This window comes from Oncorhynchus mykiss, chromosome 6 (assembly GCF_013265735.2).
Source record: "Oncorhynchus mykiss isolate Arlee chromosome 6, USDA_OmykA_1.1, whole genome shotgun sequence".
Classification (NCBI taxonomy): domain Eukaryota; kingdom Metazoa; phylum Chordata; class Actinopteri; order Salmoniformes; family Salmonidae; genus Oncorhynchus; species Oncorhynchus mykiss.
In genome coordinates, this window is record NC_048570.1 from 38,738,982 (window position 1) to 38,763,228 (window position 24,247).

The window sequence follows — 24,247 nt, forward strand, 5'->3', positions numbered from 1 at the left end:
AAATTTGATTGATTGGACATGATTTGGAAAGGCACACACCTGTCTATATAAGGCCCCACAGTTGACAGTTCACGTCAGAGCAAAAACCAAGCCATGAGGTCGAAGGAATTGTCTGTAGAGCTCCGACACAGGATTGTGTCAAGGCACAGATCTGGGGAAGGGTACCAAAAAATGTCTGCAGCATTGAAGGTCCCCAAGAACACAATGGCCATTCTTAAATAGAAGAAGTTTGGACCCATCAAGACTCTTCTTAGAGCTGGCCGCCCGGCCAAACTGAGCAATTGGGGGAGAAGGGCCTTGGTCAGGGAGGTGACAAAGAACACAATGGTCACTCTGGTAGAGATCCAGAGTTCCTCTGTGGAGATGGGAGAACCTTCCAGAAGGACAGCCATCTTTGCAGCACTCCACCAATCAGGCCTTATATGGTGTGGAGTGGCCAGACGGAAGCCGCTCCTCAGTAAAAGGCACATGACAGCCCGCTTGGAGTTTGCCAAAAAGGCACCTAAAGACTCTCAGACCATGAGAGACAATATTCTCTGGTCTGATGAAACCAAAATTGAACTCTTTGGCATGAATTCCATGCTTGGTGGTGGCCATATCATGCTGTGGGTATGTTTTTCAGCTGCAGGGACTGAGATACATGAACGGAGGATCGAGGGAAACATGAACGGAGCAAAGTACAGAGAGATCCTTGATGAAAACCTGCTCCAGAGCTCTCAGGACCTCAGACTGGGGTGAAGGTTCACCTTCCAACAGGACAATGACCCTAAGCAAACAGGCAAGACAACGCAGGAGTGGCTTCGGGACAAGTCTCTGAATGTCCTTCACTAGCCCAGCCAGAGCCCGGACTTGAACCCGATCGAACATCTCTGTAGAGACCTGAAAATAGCTGTGCAGCGACTCTCCCCATCCAACCTGACATAGTTTGAAGAATGGGAGTAGCTCCCCAAATCCAGGTCTGCCATGCTTGTAGCGTCATACCTAAGAAGACTCGAGGCTGTAATCGCTGCCAAAGGTGCTTCAACAAAGTACTGAGTAAGGTTCTGAATACTTATGTAAATATTATATTTCAGTTATTTTTTTTATAAATGTGCAAAAATGTATAAAAAACAGTTTTTGCTTTGTTATTATGGTGTATCAATGCCCTCAATCTCACACAAATTATCAAGGAACCTACCAGGTACAACCCTAAATCCGTAAACACGGGCACCCTCATAGATATCATCCTGACCAACCTGCCCTCTAAATACACATCTGCTGTCTTCATACAGGATCTCAGCGATCATTGCCTCATTGCCTGTCTGTAATGGGTCCAAGGTCAAACAACCACCTCTCATCAATGTCAAACGCTCCCTAAAACACTTCAGCGAGCAGGCCTTTCTAATTGACCTGGCTCACATATCCTGGAAGGATATTGACCTCATTCCGTCAGTAGAGGATGCTTGGTTATTCTTTAAAAGTGCTTTCCTCACCATCTTAAATTGGCATGCCCCATTCATAAAGAAAAAAAACTAAGAACAGATATAGCGATTGGTTCACTCCAGACTTGACTGCCCTTGACCAGTATAAAAACATCCTGTGGCGTACTGCATTAGCATCAAATAGCCCCAGCAATATGCAACTTTTCAGGGAAGTTAGGAACCAATATACACAGGCAGTTAGGAAAGCAAAGGCTAGCTTTTTCAAACATAAATTTGCATCCTGTAGTACAAACTCCAAACATTTCTGGGACACTGTAAAGTCCATGGAGAATAAGCACTGGGGCTAGAAAACACTGTCACCACCGATAAATCCAGATAGCTGATGTTCTGAAAGAGCTACAAAATCCGGACCCCTACAAATCACGTGGGCTAGACAATCTGTACCCTCTCTTTCTAAAATTACCCGCCGCAATTGTTGCAACCCCTATTACTAGCCTGTTCAACCTCTATTTCGTATTGTCTGAGATCCCCAAAGATTGGAAAGCTGCCGTGGTCACTCCCCTTCAAAGGGGGAGACACTCTAGACCCAAACTGTTACAGATCTATATCTATCCTCACCTGCCTTTCTAAAGTCTTTGAAAGCCAAGTTAACAAACCGATCACCAACCATTTCGAATCCCACCATACCTTCTCCGCTATGCAATCTGGTTTCCGAGCTGGTCATGGGTGCACCTCAGCCACGCTCAAAGGCCTTGGTTTTTCGAATGACTGCCTCGCCTGGTTCACCAACTACTTCTCTGATAGAGTTCATTGTGTAAAATCGGAGGGTCTGTTGTCCGGACCTCTGGCAGTCTGTATAGGGGTACCACAAGGTTCAATTTTCGGGCTGACTCTTTTCTCTGTATACATGAATGATATCGCTCTTGCTGCTGGTTATTCTCTGATCCACCTCTACGCAGATGACACCATTCTCTATACTTCTGGTCCTCCTTTGGACACTGTGTTAACAAACCTCCAGACGAGCTTCAATGCCATACAACAATGACTGGAATGAATTGTAAAAAGAGACTCATATCTCCCTCACTAACTTTAAGCATCAGCTGTCAGAGCAGCTTACCGACCATTGCACCTGTACACAGCCCATCTGTAAATAGCCCACCCAACTACCTCATCCCCATATTGTTATTTATTTTTTTGCTCCTTTGCACCCCAGTATCTCTACTTGCACATTAATCTTCTGCACATCTATCACTCCAGTGTTTAATTTCTAAATTGTAATTATTTTGCCACTATGGCCTATTTATTGCCTTACCTCCCTAATCTTACTACATTTGTACACACAGTATATCGATTTTTCTATTGTGTTATTGACTGTACGTTTGTTTATCCCATGTGTAACTCTGTGTTGTTTGTGTCGCACTGCTTTGCTTTATCTTGGCCAGGTCGCAGTTGTAAATGAGAACTTGTTCTCAACTGGCCTACCTGGTTAAAAAAATGTTTTTTTTTTTTTTTTAAGTATCGTGTGTAGATTTATGAGGGGGAAAAATGTATTTAATCCATTTTAGAATCAGGTTGTAACGTAACAAAAAAAAACAATAATCATATGGTCTGAATACTTTCCGAATGCACTGTATGTATGTAGATCTATGGTGGTCCTGGACAGCTCAAAAATTATTTGATTACGATAAGTTTTGAAGGAGGATTTTAGAGAATTGCAAGGTTCAGAGTACGTACCTTCTCTTTTTTTCTACTGCTTATGATTTTATGCGCATGCACCAACTAATCTACTGAGGAGAAATGCTGTGAGTGTTTTAGATTTGCTCAAATCAGTGACATGAACATGCTGCATTTGGATAATATTATGGATATGTATATCCGGGATATCTCTGTGTAGCTGCAGTGTGGATGGCTTTATGAGAAAAATTGACAGTGACAGACCGGACTGGACTGGGGGCAGTTCCAAACAGAGGTGTGTGCAGGGCACTGCTGAAACCTAACCTTGTTTTAATGGGCTAGTACTCTACCACAGGTGTGTTGTAGAACTATGACGTGGAACACCGATCTGGAATAGTTCACCATCAAATGCCGACCCCATTACCTCCCAAGAGAATTCTCACCGGTTATTGTCATGGCCGTTTATTGCATATCCTGTGGCCACATTTGTTGGAGCTAGGGACTTTAACAAATTAAATCTGAGGAATTTTCTACCAAAATTCCACCAACACATTTTCTTTGTTACACACGGAGAGAGGACGCTTGACCATTGTTATTCTCCCTTCTGGGATGGCTACAAGGCCCTGAAAATAAAACTTGTTAGAAAATAATTTGAAATTGACAAATTGAAACATAGCCTATAGATAATTAGCAGGCAGTGCGTGTTAAAAGTCCTGTTGTGTAACAATCACATTGTGGAACAGTGAGTGCATTCTGACATCATGTGCATAAAACTCACGCTGGGGCAACCTTTAGAGATATTTGGAACTCGCATGTGAAAAGGTTAACATTTGACATTGTTACATACAAGGATATACCATGATATTACTATTACATCTAATTATTAATTCAATAAAACAACAAACATTTCAACGTAGTTTCTATGACATGCGTCCCATAAAAATACTGGTAGCCTTCATGTGTGTAGATTTATTTTATGTTGGCCAATCAAAATGGCAAAGAGGCCACTGCATCGCAGTGCTAGCTGTGCCACCAGAGACTCTGGGTTCGAGCCCAGGCTCTGTCGCAGTCAGCCGCAACCGGGAGGTCCATGGGGCGACGTATAATTGGCCTAGCGTCGTCCGGGTTAGGGAGGGTTTGGCCGGTAGGGATGTCCTTGTCTCATCGCACACTAGCGACTCCTGTGGTGGACCGGGTGCAGTGCGCGCTAGTCTGTTATATAGGATGATAAATCATTTTGTGTCTGCTACAAATTAGCTAGTCTTGGTTGTAGCTGAGTTGCCTTGGCTACTGCGTCCCTGCTTCTCTCTCTCTCCCATCTGCTCGACTCCTCCACAGCTGCAGCAATAGAGCGCTACCCTCTCTCCCTTGCGCAGCAGTCCTCAAGTTAAAAACATAACTTCATTTTGAATATCCAGATATCCGAGAAAAAACGTAGGATACTATTCGATTATTATTATAATAAAATTGTTTCAAACCCCCATCCCTACTTCAGACAATCACAGATTATAAAGGGGAAACCAGCCACATCGTGGACACCAATGCCTTACTTTCAGACAAGTGTACACGTTCTTCGCCCACTTGTATGAAAACAACACAGAACTACCATCGGGACCCTGCTGCTTATGAGGACTGCGGGCTCCAGATCTCTGTAGTCGACGTGATTAGAATTTTCAAGAGTGTTAACCCTCGTAAGGCTGCCGGCCTGGACGGCATACCAAGCAGCGTCCTCAGTGCATGCACCCACCAGCAGGCTGGAGTATTTACGAACATATTCAACCTCTCCTTATCCCAGTTGGTTGTCCCCACTATCTTCAAGATGTCTGCCATTGTTTCTGTACCCAAGCAAGTTAACGTTACTGAACTAAATGACAATCACCCCGTAGCACTCACCTCTGCCATCATGAAGTTCTTTAAGAGGCTAGACCAGGACCATATAACCTCCACCTTGCCCCGACACCTAGACCCACTACAATTTGCATACCACTCCAACAGTTCCACGGATGACACAATCGCCATTGCACTGCACACTGCCCTATTCCACCTGGACAAAAATAATAACTACATGAGAATGCTGTTCATTGACTACAGCTCTGCTTTCAACACAATAGTGCCCTCCAAGTTTGTCACTAAGCTCAGGGCCCTGGGTGAACTACTAATGAACTACTCCCTGTGCAACTGGGTCCTGCACTTCCTGATGGGCCGACTCCAGGTGGTGAGGGTAGACAACAACACCTCCGCCACGCTGATCCCCAACACGGGGGTCCCACAGAGGTGTGTGCTCAGCCCCCTCCTGTACTCTCTGTTCACCCATGACTGCGTGGCTACGCACGACTCCAACTCAATCACCAAGTTTGCTGACGACACGACAGTGGTAGGCCTGATTACCAACAACGACAAGACAGCCTACAAGGAGAAGGTGAAAGCCCTGGCAGAGTGTTGCCAGGAAAATAAGGTGAGAGCCTGATCAACAACTTCTCTCCCATGGCCATTAGACTGTTGAACAGCCATCACTAGCCGGCTACCTGCTAGGTACTCAGCCCTTCACCTTGAGACTAATGCCTCATGAATATAGAGTCATTGAACGCATATTCTGTTTAGATACTGTTGTTTACTTAGTGTGTATGCATATACTGTATTCTTGACATAGCTTATCCTAATATACTTTGTAATGTACATGAAAAAAATATATATATCCAAATAATATACTGTCTATAGATACCACGTATTTATATTCTGAATTGTCACACATACACCATGTATTTATATTCTGAATTCTCACACATGCTCACTCTAATATAGCTACTTTAGATAGTTATTTCTTGTTTTTTGTATTTGCGAGACATTCTGATGCACTGTTGCAGCTAGTAATATAAGCATTTCACTGCACCTGCCATATAACACCTGTGTATGCAACCAATGATTTGATTTGAACATGAGGTATGCTATCCCCTTACTAATACAGCCATTGAGTTACATATTTTGATGTCAAAGGCTACAGACTGAATGAAAGAGTTCAATCATTTGTCAATTACACTGAGTGTGCAAAACATTAAGAATGCCTTCCCTTCCTAAGAATGCCCCCCCCCCCCCCCCCCCCCCCCCGCCCTCAGAACAGCCTCAATTCATCGGGGCATGGACTCAAAAGCGATCCACAGAGATGCTGGCCCATGTTGACTCCAATTCTTCCCAACAGTTGTGTCAAGTTGGCTGGATGTCCTTTAGATGGTCGACCGGTCTTGATACAGACGGAAACTTTTGAACATGAAAAACCTAGCAGTGTTCCAGTTCTTGACACAAACCGGTGCGCCTGGCACCTACTACCATACCCCGTTCAAATGCAGTTAAATATTTTGTCTTGCCCATTCACCCTCTGAATGGCACACATACACAGTCCATGTCTCAATTGTCTCAAGGATGAAAAATTATTTTTTAATCTGTCTCCTCCCCTTCATCTACAGTGATTGAAGTGGATTCAACAAGTGACATCAATAACGGATCGTAGCATTCACCTGCTCAGTTTATGTCATGGAAAGAGCAGGTGTTCTTAATGTTGTGTACACTCAGTGCATAGCTACTGCACTTCAGAGAACCCTAACGGCCTCTTAAAGGGTATGATTCACCAAAAAGTGAGTAAACATTTTTTCAGAAAAAGGTCAATGGAACATGTCTTTGAACACATTTTACTTACAGTATATCGCAAAAAAAAAAAAAAAAATACTGGTCAGGTTCAGTTTCAGATTAAGATTTCCCGCTGTATAACTGGATAGATTGATATACTACAGTGCAACTGAGGACAGCAAATCTGGTTGTAAATCTGGAGAACCAAAACATTTTAATCATCTACCACACAGTAGTAAAGACACCAGCATGACATCTGTCATTCAGCTGAAGAGTAATGTAGGTCAGGCAGCTTGTTTATTCTTTCTCTCACAAAACCACAGGCATTATTAAATACTGCAGCTTCCTGCAGTATAAGTCCAGTCATACTTACTAAGGACACCTCACCATGCCCTTCCCTGGGTAGGTGCGACGTTGCTCCCAAGGTGGTGATAATGATGATGAATTTTGGCACACCAGGAAGTCTGTCCCGTGCCATACAGTAGGAACAGCGGAGATTGGATTAGCCGACTGTCAGTCAATCATGTGGGTGTTGATGTGAGCCCACCATGAAACATCCAAACAGATGGCTTGCCATTAAGGCTTTCAGAATGCACCCCCACCCAGACCAGCCTGGCTGTGGACATGCACACTGGTTAAGATACAGTAAGCTCCTTAGTTTATGTCCATGCCTTTCAATAATGTGGTTCTCTATAGCAACACATCACTATTATTATTTTGTATTGATTCATCAAAAACATTGTGAAGGCCCCCTCTAATGGGCCATGTCAATGCTATGATCTATACAATAGGTAAAACAGCTGATTTTGTTTGTAGATAATGTTGAAAATGATTTAATGTGACTTAATGAGTTTCCTACCCATAAATCCCAGCTAGCTGAGCGATGGGTCTATTTTGGGGCAGGGCAAGCAACGACCCCCCTACACCAAAACAAGCAGCAGAGTAGAGGAGGAGACTAGAGTCCAAGCAGAGCAGGTGTCTCTTGTGACATCTGCCTCAGTTCACTAGGGAACCACAAGCACCCTGCAGCAACATTCAGCCCTGACAATGCCACTGAAGTGCCCTGCTCTATCTTCATATAAATAAGGTATTTGTTTCCATGTTTCTATGTGCTGGGATCCATTCAGATGTGTCACAATATATTTTTCATATTTTTGTGTAGCGTTGGTTCATTATTTTCAGAGTGGAATTATTTGTTTTGTTTTAGACATTTTTAGGAAATGGTGGATTTGCATCATGACTATGTGTTGCAAAAATGCTTAGTTTTATGAATCACTGTGTTCTCTCAGTATATCATTTCATTGTATGAACTGAAGCAGCTACAATTCAGAATGCAGAGACAAAGTATTTTTTCTAAACTAAAACCCCCTCAAAGGATAGATTCAATCTCATGCAATATTGATGCGTTCATATTTGTTAATCAACCCAATTTCCTTTTGTATTTAATCAGGCTGACAAGACAAACCCACAAGACTGTTTACCCAGACAAACTATTGATCCGTCCAGGTCCGTGTTAAATTGACCCAGGAGCATCTTATAAAGAGACAGTCATCGTTGAGCATTTGCCTTGAATCTGTGTCCCTCTCCTTTACCAAGACCTGGCTTATCAGATTATCAGAAAGCCTGTTGTTAGTTACAGTTTGTAGGGTTTTACAGGGATATATATATATATTATATTTTGTGTATTTGTTGTAATCGCTCATTGATCTGATGAGGATAGAGTGGCGATGTGCTTATGGACATGGATTAAAATAATGTCAGTGACAGAGAGGGCGGGGATAGAGAGTGGTGGAATGGCAACTTGAGTGAGATTGACGAGGAATTTAAGGCGAATAAGGGCCACAGGAAGGAGCCCCTCACAGAAGTTCAGGCTATGCTCACGACGAGTGATATTGAATCCCAGTCCAAGCGTGTCCTCCTGTAAATAAATATCTAGGTTTGTGTCACAGATGGCACCCTCTGTCCTGTATAGTGCACTATATAGGAAATGGGTGCGAATTGACTCAAAAGCTATGCCAACAAAGAGACCAGTTGCTTTATCAGTTTAATCTGGGCCATTATTTCAGAGGTAGAGCAGCTCAAGGTAAAATCACTTTAGTATTCCATGCATACACTCACTGTGACTAAGAAGGGCGGCCATATTTTTATTTTGTTGTTGAAAATTGTTTTCTAAAAGGTCACTGAGATGAGTTCTTCCAATCGTATTTTAAGTTCTGGTATATTTTAATGAGTACAATGCACACTGTAGACATAATAATGACTCAGAGCCAGGTCTTATTTGTCCTCTCTCTCATGCATAGGTTGCTCTTTTCTGACAGGTTTCCAAGCAATTTCATTCAGCTCCCAATCTTGGTATTTTTAAAATGACAAAGCGTAATTGTTTATCTTTCAGCTGGGCAAATGAGATACTCTAAAACCCAAGTGTCGGGATATGAAATTGATCTTTGGCCATGGCCGGGAAACAGGCCTTGTGTATTAAGCAGCTTTAGGTGTCTCCCAGGTCTTGAGTTATCTCTGTGTCTGGTAGCATGTGGTAGCCTGGAGAACAGGGAGAGCATGTGACCTCTGTGCTGGGTGGAGGAGGGTCCCAGCTTATTTTAGGGCAGGGGGACTTGAGACTGAAGCCCGTTGCTGATCTGGCATCAGTCTGTCTGGGGAACGGATTAAGGGTGAGTGTAGAGGTGAAGGTCTTTAGACAGATCAGCAGCCCGTGGACTGCCCTAGTATGATCTTCACATGCAAACATGGATTATCCAGTCCTCAGATCCAAACAAGGGTGGTTTCTTGACACAGTTCATTTTCATGTCTCCGACATGGTTATTGTGTCGTTGAGTTTATACAACAATCTTTTAGAATGTAGAGGTGTTACATTGTGGGATATAGGCCAGTAAATGACCTTGTGTGGGTAACTGACATTGGGCCGTGAATGGATTAGAGCCATCCATGGCATGTGCAGCAAACCATGTCATCTTCTTATCCATTTTTTATTTCAAAAGGTTCACACATGCCTAAGCCATTTATAGCAGTGATTTAGACAAAATGCTCCACAAAACAGGGTTTCCTTTAAGCTTGTCCCCAGGGAGCGCAACCTCGGAAGTCAGTAGGTTTTAGTTACTGCAGTCTTTGGCTTGTTCCGTCTCAAGTTCAATATTGTTTTAATAATGAGCACTTGGACTTGAGAGTTCTCTACACACTTCACCATGTTAACTTGTATTTGATTGTGTCGAGCACTACCTGCATGTTTATACAATCATTTAAAATGATGCGAATATGATCAAATGTGATATGATAAAGATCCTTTGAACAGTCAAGTAAGGCGAGCTATGAAAAGTATTGGCTAAATGGGGGATGAGTACAGCTGTGATGGAAGCGTGTTCAAGTATGGGGGATGGGGCACACTCACACAAAACACACACAACCCCCGAGCAACCAGATATGTTGGAGATTTTGTTCTCTTTTGAATAGTTAATGAGCTTAGCATGAATGTGCGGGATGAGACGACCGGTACAGTGGTTAGGATAGAGGGAGGAAGCCCTGAGAATGCCGTATGGCTTATGGGCTGCCAAAGATAACAGGCAGAACAATGCCTGGGGGGAGGGGGGGGGGGGGGGTTAGGAGAGAGAGAGAGAGAGAGAGAGAGAGAGAGAGAGAGAGAGAGAGAGAGAGAGAGAGAGAGAGAGAGAGAGAGAGAGAGAGAGAGAGAGAGAGAGAGAGAGAGAGAGAGAGAGAGAGAGAGAGAGAGAGAGAGAGAGAGAGAGAGAGAGAGAGAGAGAGAGAGAGAGAGAGAGAGAGAGAGAGAGAGAGAGAGAGAGAGAGAGAGAGAGAGAGAGAGAGAGAGAGAGAGAGAGAGAGAGAGAGAGAGAGAGAGAGAGAGAGAGAGAGAGAGAGAGAGAGAGAGGAATCTTCAGTGGGAGAAGCTCTTAGAGGTATTTGATTGCAGAATTACCCCCACTTTACCTTGGCATGCTTGTAGGTCACACTCCACACATGGGGGAAGTTGGTCTGCGTGCTTGAAGACGAGGAGGCATTATTATGGCATCCCGTTTAGAGAGCGTTGAGAGCGAACAAGCACAGGAGGATAGCACTTTACTTGATCAATGCTGCTTTCCTGTAGCCTTTCATATGTCTTCCGTTAATATTACCACGGTCAAGAAAGGGAGATATTTGAGATTCGGCCACCTTGTTCTATGTTCAGTAACTCACACGGTATCAATGAGAGTGCAGTAGACGATTAACGTAATGCTCACTCACTTTGACATAACATAATGCAGAGGGAAAAAAAGTTAGGAACGGTTTCTGCTCCGGTACATGTTTGCACATCGCCCCAAAACAAAAGGATAAGGCCTCCACGTTTCTGTTCACCAACATTCATCATTCATTGTAACAATTGACACTGTGTTCAGGCACAGGATAAAAATAAATGCCTTTCTCATACATGAAATGTAATCATGCATCAGTGAGACATTTCCAAAGTTCCCATGGAAATCAGTGAATGGAGCATGTATTAGTGGGCTACAGAGCAGAGAGATGTCGACTGAACAAAGCCTATAGGCCATTAATGAACATCCATTAAGTTGTTGAAGCTGTGGAGGCTTCACGTTAATGTACGCCGCCGCGTGGTCCTTTCATTGCCATCAGATTCGAACGTTTAATGGCTCAGATTTTCACTCTCTATTTTTATCCCCCAGTAATCATCACACGGTACACTACTTTTGACCAGGACTCACAGCAAATCATCATCATACAGCACAGTGTAGGACGCGGTACTGAACTCATTCTTCATCTCTCTATTCACTTTTAAAGCACACTTATCTAAGCAAGCAAGTGAATGCGTGTATGTTCTTAATAATCACAGTCTTAACAAGTAGCTGATTTGGTTCACGAGTGTCAAGAGTCTGTTCTTAGTTACAGTGTTGCAAAAACGTTGACAAATGGTGTTACTCCATAGCAAGGTGAGTGTGGAGGTTGTCTTATTCAAGTATAGTTAAACGTGAATACTTCAACAGTCTAATGTGGTCTCTTGATTGACAGTTGGACTGGTGCGTTGGCTCCAGTCTCCAAAGTCAAGGTTCTGCTTCCCAAATGATACCATATTCCCTACAAAGTGCACTTTTGACCAGAGCCCTATGGGCCCTAGTCAAAAGTAGTGTGATGTATAGGGAATAGGGTGAGATGTGGGACATATCCAAGCTCTGCTACAGTTACATCTAGTGCTAGCTAATACTACAGTTACATCTAGCGCTAGCTAATACTACAGTTACATCTAGCGCTAGCTAATACTACAGTACCTTCAGACAGTATTCACACCTCTTGACTTTTTCCACATTTTGTTGTGTCACAGCCTGAATTTAAAATTGATTAAATTGACATTTGGTGTCACTGGCCTACACATAATACCCCATAATGTCAAAGTGGAATGATGTTTTTAGACATATTTACAAATTAATAAAAAATGAATAAGTTCAGCCTAAATAAGTCCAGGAGTAAATTTGTGCTTAACAAGTCACACAATAAGTTGCATGGACTCACTCTTTATGCAATAATAGTGTTTAACAGGATTTTGAATGACTACCTCATGTCTGTACCACACACATATCTGTAAGGTCACCCAGTTGAGCAGGGAATTTCAAACACAGATTCAACCACAAAGACCAGGGAGGTTTTCCAATGCCTCGCAAAGAAGGGCACCTATTGGTTGATGGTAACGTTTAAAAAAAGCAGACATTGAACATCCCTTTGAGCATGGTGAAGTTAATAAGTACCTTTTGGATTTTGTAACAATACACCCAGTCACTACAAAGAGACAGGCGTCCTTCCCAACTCAGTTGACGGAGAGGAAGGAAACCGCTTAGGGATTTCACCATGAGGCCAATGGTGAATTTAAAACAGTTACAGAGTTTAATGACTGTGATAGGAGAAAACTGAGGATGGATCAACAACATTGTAGTTACTCCACAATACTAACCTAAATGACAAAGTGAAAAGAAGGAAGCCTGTCAAGAATCAAAATATTCCAAAACATGCATCTTGTTTGCAAAAAGGCACTGAAGTAAAACTGCAAAAAATATATATTTGTGGCATAGAATCATCACAACTCTGCAGATTTTGTTGGGTAGATACAGAATCAATAGACCACTTGTTCTGGTATTGCCCTCAGGTAGCCTGTTTCTGGTCTCAGGTTCAGGAATGGCTGAAAAAGCATAACATTAATCTAAAACTGACCCTAGAAATAGCATTGTTGGGAGATCTGGAGAGACCTGGTCAGTCAGTTACTAATATACTAATACTCTTAGTAAAATGATTTATCTTCAACTCGCAATCTGTGGATTCTCTTCGATTAGATAGATTCAAAGTGTATGGTGAACATCTCAGCATAGTTGAAAGATATATGGCATGTAGAAATCCAATGAGGGAGGCCAGCAGAAATAGGTGGGATGGGCTGGGGGAAACTGAGGGTTGGGATGTGGAACTAGAGACAAGTGGGAGTGAAGAGTGTGGGTGGGGGATAGAATGACAGTCTAAGATAAAAATTAAAAATTAAGTCAAAATAAACCCAAAATAAAGTACTTTGAATGACACGGAGGGGGAACGCTGTTACATCCAATGCTTGTTTGCCACAGGCTGATGTCGCACTTACACATGCATACACACACTCGCATTCAAAAGCACACGTGCACACACAGACACACTTGTAAATAGTGGCACACATGCACTCAGACGCATACAGTCGGCCTTGCTGTTTAGATTTTTGTTTTTCTCTTTTTTCCTCTTTTGTTCATTTTGTTGGTTATTGGCATATTGGCGGGGGGGGGGGGGGGGAGACTTCGGGGGGGGGGGGGGGGGGGGGGTCTTGGATGGTTGAGGGGCAGTTGTCGGGGAACGGAACTGTGGGGAGATTTGTAATCGCTGCCAAGGGTGATTCTAACATGTATTGACTCAGGGGTGTGAATACTTACTAAGTTAAATATTTCATTTTCAAAAAATTTGAAAACATTTCTAAAAACATGTTTTCACTTTGTCATTATGGGGTATTGTGTGTAAATGGGTGAGAAAAACTATACATTTAATACATTTTGAATTCAGGCTGTAACACAAGAAAAAGTAGAATAAGTCAAGGGATATGACAACTTTCTGAAGGCACTGTACCTAGAAAAAAAATGAAATATATGTTTCTGACAAAAGAGTGACTGTCAGCAGGTATTGTTCCACTGACTTACATTTAAGTCATTTTGCAGACTCTCTTATCCATAGCAATTAGGTTTAAGTGCCTTGCTCAAGGGCACATCGACATAATTTACACCTAGTCGGCTCAGGGATTTAAACCAGCAATCTTTCAGTTACTAGGCAGCTGTGAAGACTGAGAGGTTAGGTGAAAATGTTGAATAGCCTATTATTAAGTAACACATGAATAAACAGAGTAGATCATTAATTCCCCAAATATTCCCAAATCAAATCGGTTCCTCCTTCAGAATATGAAAAATATTTGTGAATTTTATGTCTGGCAACTCTTTGCGAGGTCAATGCAATTAAATTCAAATAACTTTATTTGTCCCCTTAGTGGCAAGTCTTTTAGGGATATAGTGGTGCTTCAAAAATGACAAACAGGCACATAAATAAGCCTGCATCAGTTTGAGTCTAGACATAATGTACAGCGCCTTGCGAAAGTATTTGGCCCCCTTGAACTTTGCGACCTTTTGCCACATTTCAGGCTTCAAACATAAAGATATTAAACTGTATTTTTTTGTGAAGAATCAACAACAAGTGGGACACAATCATGAAGTGGAACGACATTTATTGGATATTTCAAACTTTTTTAACAAATCAAAAACTGAAAAATTGGGGGTGCAAAATTATTCAGCCCCTTTACTTTCAGTGCAGCAAACTCTCTCCAGAAGTTCAGTGAGGATCTCTGAATGATCCAATGTTGACCTAAATGACTAATGATGATAAATACAATCCACCTGTGTGTAATCAAGTCTCCGTATAAATGCACCTGCACTGTGATAGTCTCAGAGGTCCGTTAAAAGCGCAGAGAGCATCATGAAGAACAAGGAACACACCAGGCAGGTCCGAGATACTGTTGTGAAGAAGTTTAAAGCCGGATTTGGATACAAAAAGATTTCCCAAGCTTTAAACATCCCAAGGAGCACTGTGCAAGCGATAATATTGAAATGGAAGGAGTATCAGACCACTGCAAATCTACCAAGACCTGGCCGTCCCTCTAAACTTTCAGCTCATACAAGGAGAAGACTGATCAGAGATGCAGCCAAGAGGCTCATGATCACTCTGGATGAACTGCAGAGATCTACAGCTGAGGTGGGAGACTCTGTCCATAGGACAACAATCAGTCGTATATTGCACAAATCTGGCCTTTATGGAAGAGTGGAAAGAAGAAAGCCATTTCTTAAAGATATCCATAAAAAGTGTTGTTTAAAGTTTGCCACAAGCCACCTGGGAGACACACCAAACATGTGGAAGAAGGTGCTCTGGTCAGATGAAACCAAAATTGAACTTTTTGGCAACAATGCAAAACGTTATGTTTGGCGTAAAAGCAACACAGCTGAACACACCATCCCCACTGTCAAACATGGTGGTGGCAGCATCATGGTTTGGGCCTGCTTTTCTTCAGCAGGGACAGGGAAGATGGTTAAACTTGATGGGAAGATGGATGGAGCCAAATACAGGACCATTCTGGAAGAAAACCTGATGGAGTCTGCAAAAGACCTGAGACTGGGATGGAGATTTGTCTTCCAACAAGACAATGATCCAAAACATAAAGCAAAATCTACAATGGAATGGTTCAAAAATAAACATATCCAGGTGTTAGAATGGCCAAGTCAAAGTCCAGACCTGAATCCAATCGAGAATCTGTGGAAAGAACTGAAAATTGCTGTTCACAAATGCTCTCCATCCAACCTCACTGAGCTCGAGCTGTTTTGCAAGGAGGAATGGGAAAATGTTTCAGTCTCTCGATGTGCAAAACTGATAGAGACATACCCCAAGCGACTTACAGCTGTAATCGCAGCAAAAGGTGGCGCTACAAAGTATTAACTTAAGGGGGCTGAATAATTTTGCACGCCCAATTTTTCAGTTTTTAATTTGTTAAAAAAGTTTGAAATATCCAATAAATGTCGTTCCACTTCATGATTGTGTCCAACTTGTTGTTGATTCTTCACAAAAAAATACAGTTTAATATCTTTATGTTTGAAGCCTGAAATGGGGCAAAAGGTCGCAAAGTTCAAGGGGGCCGAATACTTTCGCAAGGCACTGTAGATGTTGCTGTTGTCTTTTCTCAATGCTATGCTGTTGCCTTGAATAACATACACACGCTACAGTCGTTTAGAGGAAATAGATTAGCAATGTTCTCATCAGTGACATGAGACTAACAGCAGCAATTATGTCCTTTTTAAGTCTGTTACCTTTGTCAATCAATTGAAAAAGAGAGAGAGAACCAGACTGAGACAGTGAAAGCGAGAGAGAGAGAGAAAGAGAGCGATATATAAAGAAAGGGAGAGAAACAGACAGGCAGAGGTAGAGAAAGAGAGAAAGTAGTTAGCTCGGCCTTGTCTGACACATAACTATCTAATCACGCCAAATCCAAATGGCCCAGCTCCATGGCTGCTTGGCACCGTGAGCTGGCACAGCCAGAACTCATCTGGCCCCTAGTTCCTCTGGATTGAGCTAAATACACACTGAGAGGGGGCTTCAACTCACTACAGTCAAGTGCTTTTGGCAATCAAGGAAAGAAGGACAGAAAAAACACCTTGAAAAAACACGCTTTTCTGTCTCTGGTTTCCATGGGCACAAGCAGTGGGTTGTGTTGTGTGTGTCACAGTGGACCAGGTATTGCTGTAGCTGTAAGGACAATTTCCTCAAGCTCAATTACATCTTTGTGTTTTACATCAGCTGGTAACTTTGTATGACCTGTTGTCGACCACCTCCATTAAGAAGTGTGTTTTCTCCTCTCCTACTCCTGGCCAGTTTGATTATATGATATGAAACCGGTGCCTATTCCAATCCAGGGCCCGTATTCATAAAGCATGTCAGAGTAGGATTGCTGATCTAGGATCAGGTCCTCCCTGTTCATATAACCTTATTAATGATGATCGAAAAGGAAAATGGATCCGGGAACAGTACTCCTACTCTGAGACGCTTCATGAATACAGGCCTAGACCTATTTTTTTTTCTGAGAGAGTGTGGCACGGATCATCTGCCAGTTGAAGTGCCAAGAGTGCCAGCTTCATTAGTGTGTGTGTGTCTGTGCGCCAGCTCCTTTTCATCCTGCAGAACAAACGGCTGCATTATTCAACCTGCCATCTCATCTTTCACTACAGTGGGCTACAGAGCCCAGATATCACCGTGCCAGCAGGCTTGCCCCGGCCACCGTCTCACAGTTTATCTGAGTCCCAAATGCCACCCTGTTCCGTATATAGTGCACCACTTCTGACCAGAGCCCTATTGGACATGATCAAAAGTAATGCACTACATAGAGAATAGGGTACCATTTGGGAAACACCCATTCTGTTCACTACAAGGCAATAGGATATGTGTGAATCACCAATGTCCAGTATTGATGCCACTGCTTCACACCCAACAACATTAGTTCAAGCCAGGCCAAAAATAATAATACACATTTCAGAACTGTCAAATCTAGTCAACACAGCAGTTTTACTGTTGTGTGTTTTGCAGATTTATGTGTTGGTAACCTCATCCCCAGGCTCTGCTAACGCATATAGGGTTCGACAGAGAGAGACGGCTGGTGGACCGGATTAATGTTATGGTAATAACCATAACACTGTTCAGTAAGGACTGTTGACTTGTGGTGTGTTGGAGTGGTGCTATGTATGCTGATAAGCCAGGCACTGAGGAACCAGCCCAGACTGTCAGGCCAGTTGATCCCTCCCAGCAGCAGCAGCCCATCCCATTCCTCACCAGAGGATGAATGAATGTGTTTACATGGCATACTTGGCCACATAGACACAGTGCACTTTGCTTTAAGTAGCTTTTAAAGCCTTAGCTCCATTCTGTCCTGCTTGTGTTAATGGCCAAGTGATGATGTTAGGAGGTCAGGCGAGGTGGCAAGGCGGTAGGGCTGCAGTGCCAGTATCTCAGCATGGTAATGGAGTCTGCATAGCTAGTGTGATGTGTTATTACATCCACAGTTGAATCCCATCACGCCGTAATGTTGTGTAGTGGGGGTAATGGCTGGGAAGGGTTCAGACCTGGGTTCAAATACTGTTTGACATTTTTCAAATTCTTTGAGCATTTTTCAAACTCTAGCCTGCCAGGTGGACGGGGCTTTTGGGACTAGTCCATTAAGCCAGGCAAGCTCAATGAAGCACAGATAAAAAATGACAAATGATTTCAAATAGTAGTTTAACCCAGGTCTGGTAAGTGCGCCCATTTGTCTGTCTGCTGCGGACTGGAGGCAAGATAGGATTTGGTCTCACCCTATTGCTGTAGAGAAAATATATATCAACCTCTTTGCTTCTGTCCTGGCAGAACTCAGTTGATGAGGTTATTATCCGTATTCATAAAGCATCTCATAGTATGAATGCGGATCTAGGATCAGGTACACTCTGTCCATATAAAATACTGTTCATTATGAAGTAAAATGCAATGCCGGTCCTAGATCAATACTTCTACTCTGATACAAACGGCTCCAGATTTCCTGTTTTTAGTGAAGTGGCCCCTAGCCACTTGGCTCAGCATGACTGTTTGTTACTTGTGAGGAGATTCAGTCACAGTTTCACTGTCATACACAGAATCATTAGAATTAGAGCAAGTACCCCACACAGAATAAAATTTGTGAAAAAGTGTGATCGTTGTACAAACATTTAGACCGATTTTGTTATACAGTACAGTGAGGGAAAATAGTATTTGATCCCTTGCTGATTTTGTACGTTTGCCCACTGACAAAGAAATGATCCGTCTATAATTTTAATGGTAGGTTTATTTGAACAGTGAGAGACAGAATAACAACAAAAAAATCCAGAAAAACGCATGTCAAAAATGTTATAAATTGATTCGCATTTGAATTGATTTGCATTTTAATCCCTCGCTGTATATGGCAGCGTTCCTCAACTGGCAGCCTGGCCCACTGGTGGTTTTGTTTGGCCCCCAAACTTTTCTGAAAAAAAAAATTGTATTTTATTTTTTAGAATTTATAGAATTTTCATTGTTGGACATAAAAGACTGTACACTAGGAAATCAGCTCTAAAGTTATTTTAATTCAGAAAATCTGTTCCCAAGTTTTCACACGCATAATAGACATGATCGTATACAAATGTAAGCAAGTTATGAAATTATTATCTTCGTCACATATTATATCCGTTTGGGCTTCTTGCGGTCAATTTGACATCTTATTGGAAAATGCTGTCTCAGACACTGCTTCAGAATCTCCCATAAGTGTTCAATTGGGATGAGAGCGGCAGGTCGCCTAGTGGTTAGAGCGTTGGACTAGTTAACCGAAAGGTTGTGAGATCGAATCCCCGAGGGAGACAAGGTAAAAATCTGTTTTTCTGCCCCTGAACAAAACAGTTAACCCACTGTTCCTAGGCCGTCATTGAAAATAAGAATTTGTTCTTAACTGACTGGTTAAATAAAGGTCAAATAAAAACATGGCCATAGGGTTCTGATCAAAGGTAGTGCTCCTTATTAGGAAATAGGGTGCCATTTAGGATCTCAGTTCCTCTCAGATGGATCTTTCACACTTAATGCAGGGGACAGTGATGAATCTAAATGTGTCTGACTGTCTGTGATCCATATAGTAGTCTGTATGTCAGGTCATTGTGGTAATTGGAATTGACTCTATAGGCCACTGGAGAGCTTAAACAGTCCTCCAGGCCAGTGTGTTTGTGGAAGCGATTGGCAGCAAGTGTCCTATTTAATGATTTGCCTAAAGGAACGTAACTAACTGGTAGTATGTCTCCATTGGGTGTTAGCTAGGTATCAATGTCAAAGACAGTTATGAGGCACTGCTAATTTGAAATAGGCTATCATGTTATTTTTATTTCCATTATTAATGTTTCAGATTATGAGCAATTATAAGGGAAGACAAGAGAACAAATTAATGTGGCCCTATTTGAATGTGTCTAAGACTGAGACAGAGGTTGTATCTTCCAGACCTGGGTTAAAATACTATTTTAAATATCTCAATTGCTTTCACATGCATTTCGAAGTAAGTAGTCAGATATAAAAAATAAAAAAAGGAAAGTGGAAAGTGTTGACGTGCGTTTGAAAATATTCAGATACACTGACTCCCATGCACTTAACCCAGGTATTTGAAAAAAAAGTATTTGAAATAAGAATGAGAAAATACTTTAAAATAGTATGCTATTTATAGGAAAGTATTTGATAAAACTTTCAAATACTTCCAATAGAAGTAACTGATTAAGATCGCATTATTTGAAAATGCTCAAATACACAGAAAATAAGTATTTAAATAACACAATCAAACACACATAACTGCCAAATAAAGGAAACACCAACATAAAGTGTCTTAATAGGGCGTAGAGCGACCACGAACCAGACCGCTTCAATGCACCTTGGCATAGATCTTTGGAACACTATTGGAGGGATGCAAACAGCATTTTTCCGCACAAAATACCATCATTTTGTGTTTTGTTGATGGTGTTGGAAAACGCTGTCTCAGACACTGCTCCAGAATCTCCCATAAGTGTTCAATTGGGATGAGATCTGGTGACTGAGACGGCCATGGCATATGGTTTACATAGTTTCCATGTTCATCAAACCATTCAGTGACCACTTGTGCTCTTTGGATGGGAGAATTATCATCCTATGGCGGCGTAGCCATGGTAGCCAAAATATTGGCCCGGCATTTTTTAAATAAATAACCCTAAGCATGATGGGATGTTAATTCCTGAATAAACTCAGGAACCATACTTGTGTGGAAGCACCTGCTTTCAATATAAACTGAGTGTACAAAACATTAGGAACACCTTCCTAATATTGAGAGGCACCCCCTTTTGCTCTCAGAACAGCCTCAATTGTCAGGGCATGGACTCTACAAGGTGTCAAAAGCGTTCCACAGGGATGCTGTCCTATGTTGACTCCGAAGCTTCCCACAATTGTTTCAAGTTGGCTGGATGGCCTTGAGCGTGAAAAATCCCAGCGTTGCAGCTCTTGACACACTCAAACCGGTGCACCTGGGATCTACTACCATACACTGTTCAAAGGCAATTCAATATTTTGTCTTGCCCATTCACCCTCTGAATGGCACCCAAACACAATCCATGTCTCAAGACTTAAAAATCATTCTTTAACCTGTCTCCTCCCCTTAATCTACACTGATTGATGGAACACTGATTGATGGAACACTGGTCACTCTAATAATGTTTACATCCTGTTTTACCCATTTCATATGCATATACTGTCTAGTCAAGGCCATCCTATTCAACTATTGCTGTACATATACTATTCTATCCATGTATTCTTCAGCTGTACTATATACTCTATCCACATGCTGTGCTTAATATGTATACATCCCATCACACACATATAAATATATATATATATATAAATATACACACACATATGGGAATGTGATGAAATAAATATATATATATATAAATATACAGTACTGTGTAAAAGTTTTAGGCAGGTTTGAAAAAACGCTGTAAAGTAAGAATGCTTTCAGAAATAGACATGTTAGACACGTTAGAAATAGATTATGTTTATCAATTAACTAAATGCAAAGTGAGTGAACAGAAGAAAAATCTAAATCAAATCCATATTTGTTGTGACCACCCTTTGCCTTCAAAACAGCATCAATTCTTGCAGGTACACTTGCACAAAGTCAGGGATTTTGTAGGCATATTGTCAGGTGTATGATTAAACAACTATACCAAACAGGTGCTAATGATCATCAATTCAATATGTAGGTTGAAACACAATCATTAACTGAAACAGAAACTGTGTAGGAGGAATAAAACTAGGTGAGGAACAACCAAACTCAGCTAACAAGGTGAGGTTGTTGAAGACAGTTTACGGTCAAAAGTCATACACCATGGCAAGACTGAGCACAGCAACAAGACACAAGTCATACTGCATCAGCAAGGTCTCTCCCAGGCAGACATTTCAAGACAGGCAGGTGTTTCCAAATGTGCTGACCAAGCTCTTTTGAAGAAGCACAAAGAAACGGGCAACGTTGAGGACCGTAAGACCCCGTGGTTGGCCAAGAAAACTTACTGAAAGACACATCATGCTTACTTCCCTTCGCAATCAGAAGATGTCCAGCAGTGCCATCAGCTCAGAATTGGCAGAAAACAGTGGGACCCTGGTACACCCATCTATTGTCCGGAGTCTGGTCAGAAGTGGCCTTCATGGAAGACTTTCGGCCAAAAAGCCATACCTCCGACTTGAAAACAAGGCCAAGTGACTCAACTATGCACGGAAACACAGAAACTGGGGTGCAGAAAAATGGCAGCAGGTGCTCTGGACTGATGAGTCAAAATGTGAAATATTTGACTGTAGCAGAAAGCAGTTTGTTCGCTGAAGGGCTGGAGAGCTGTACACAAATGAGTGTCTGCCAGAAACGGTGAAGCATGGTGGAGTTTCCTTGCAAGTTTGGGTCTGCAATTCTGCAAATGGAGTTCGGCATTTGGTGAGAATTAATGGTATCCTCAATGCTGAGAAGTACAGGCAGGTACTTATCCATCATGCAATACCATCAGGGAGGCATCTGATTGGCCCAAATGTATTCTGCAGCATGACAACGACCCCAAACATACAGCGTAAGTCATTAAGAACTATCTTCAGTGTAAAAAAGAACAAGGAGTCCTGGAAGTGATGGTATGGCCCCTATAGAGCCCTGATCTCAACCTCATCAAGCCTGTCGGGGATTACATGAAGAGAGAGAATCACCTGAGGCTGCCTACATCCACAGAAGAACTGTGGTTAGTTCTCCAAGATGTCTGGGCCAACCTACATGCCAAGATCCTTCAGAAACTGTGTGCAAGTGTACCTAGAAGAATTGATGCTGTTTTGAAGGGTGGTCACACCAAATATTGATTTAATGAAGATTTTTCTTCTGTTCACTCACTTTGCATTTTGTTAATTGATAAATATAATCTATTAACATGTCTATTTTTGAAATAATTCTTACTTTCCAGCATTTTTTCACACCTACCTAAAACTTTTGCACAGTAACGTACATATATACAGTTGAAGTCAGAAGTTAACATGCACCTTAGCCAAATACATTTAAACTCTGTTTTTCACAATTCCTGACATTTAGTTCTAGTAAAAATTCCCTGTCTTAGGTCAGTTAGGATCACCACTTTATTTTAAGAATGTTAAGAATCTCTAATAGTAGAGAGAATGATTTGTTTCAACTTTCATTTATTTCATCACATTCCCAGTGGGTCAGAAGTTTACATACACTCAATTAGTATTTGATAGCATTGCCTTTAAATTGTTTAACTTGGGTCAAACGTTTTGGGTAGCCTTCCACAAGCTTCCCACAACATGTTGGGTGAATTTTGGCCCATTCCTCTTGACAGAGCTGGTGTAACTGAGTCAGGTTTGTAGGCCTCCTTGCCAGCACACCCTTTTTCAGATTTGCCCACAAATGTTCTATAGGGTTGAGGTCAGGGCTTTGTGATGGCCACTCCAATACCTTGACTTTGTTGTCCTTAAGCCATTTTGCAACAACTTTGGAAGTATGCTTGGGGTCATTGTCCATTTGGAAGACCCATTTGCGACCAAACTTTAACTTCCTGACTGATCTTGAGATGTTTGCTTCAATATTTCCACCAAATTTTCCTCCCTCATGATGGCATCCATTTTGTGAAGTGCACCAGTCCCTAATGCAGCAAAGCACCCCCACAACATGGTGCTGCCACCCCCGTGCTTCACGGATGGGATGGTGTTCTTCGGCTTGCAAGCTTCCCCTTTCCCTCCAAACATAACGATGGTCATTATGGCCAAACAGTTCCATTTTTGTTTCATCTTTCTCCCCATGTGCAGTTGCAAACCGTAGTCTGCCTTTTTTATGGAGGTTTTGGAGCAGTGGCTTCTTCCATGCTGAGCGGCCTTTCAGGTTATGTCGGTATAGGACTCGTTTTACTGTGGATATAGATATAGATAGTTTCCTCCAGCGTCTTCACAAGGTCCTTTGCTGTTGTACTGGGATTGATTTGCACTTTTCGCACCAAAGTACGTTCATCTCTAGGAGACAGAACGCGTCTCCTTCCTGAGCGGTATGGCGGCGTGGTCCCACCTCCAATTGACTTAAATGACGTCAATTAGCCTACCAGAAGCTTCTAAAGCCATGACATAATTTTCTGGAATTTTCCAAGCTGTTTAAAGGCACAGTCAACTTAGTGTATGTAAACTTCTGGCCCACTGGAATTGTGATACCGAGAATTATAAGTGAAATAATCTGTCTGTAAACAATTGTTGGAAAAATGACTTGTGTCATGCACAAAGTAGATGTCCTAACTGACTTGCCAAAACTATAGTTTGTTTTACAAGAAATTTGTGGAGTGGTTTAAAAATGAGTTTAAATG

The 24,247-nt window shown here is 42.0% G+C and overlaps 1 protein-coding gene across 1 annotated transcript in view; it reads left to right on the top strand.

Moving 5' to 3' along the window:
* Positions 1-7,672: 7,672 nt before the first annotated feature.
* The window catches only part of LOC110525909 (tenascin), a 110,794-nt gene continuing 94,219 nt past the window's right edge, over positions 7,673-24,247 (top strand). Inside the window, exon 1 of the mRNA XM_021606412.2 lies at positions 7,673-7,803. The gene's annotated coding sequence lies outside the window, so the exon portion shown is untranslated. The remainder of the gene's footprint in view (positions 7,804-24,247) is intronic.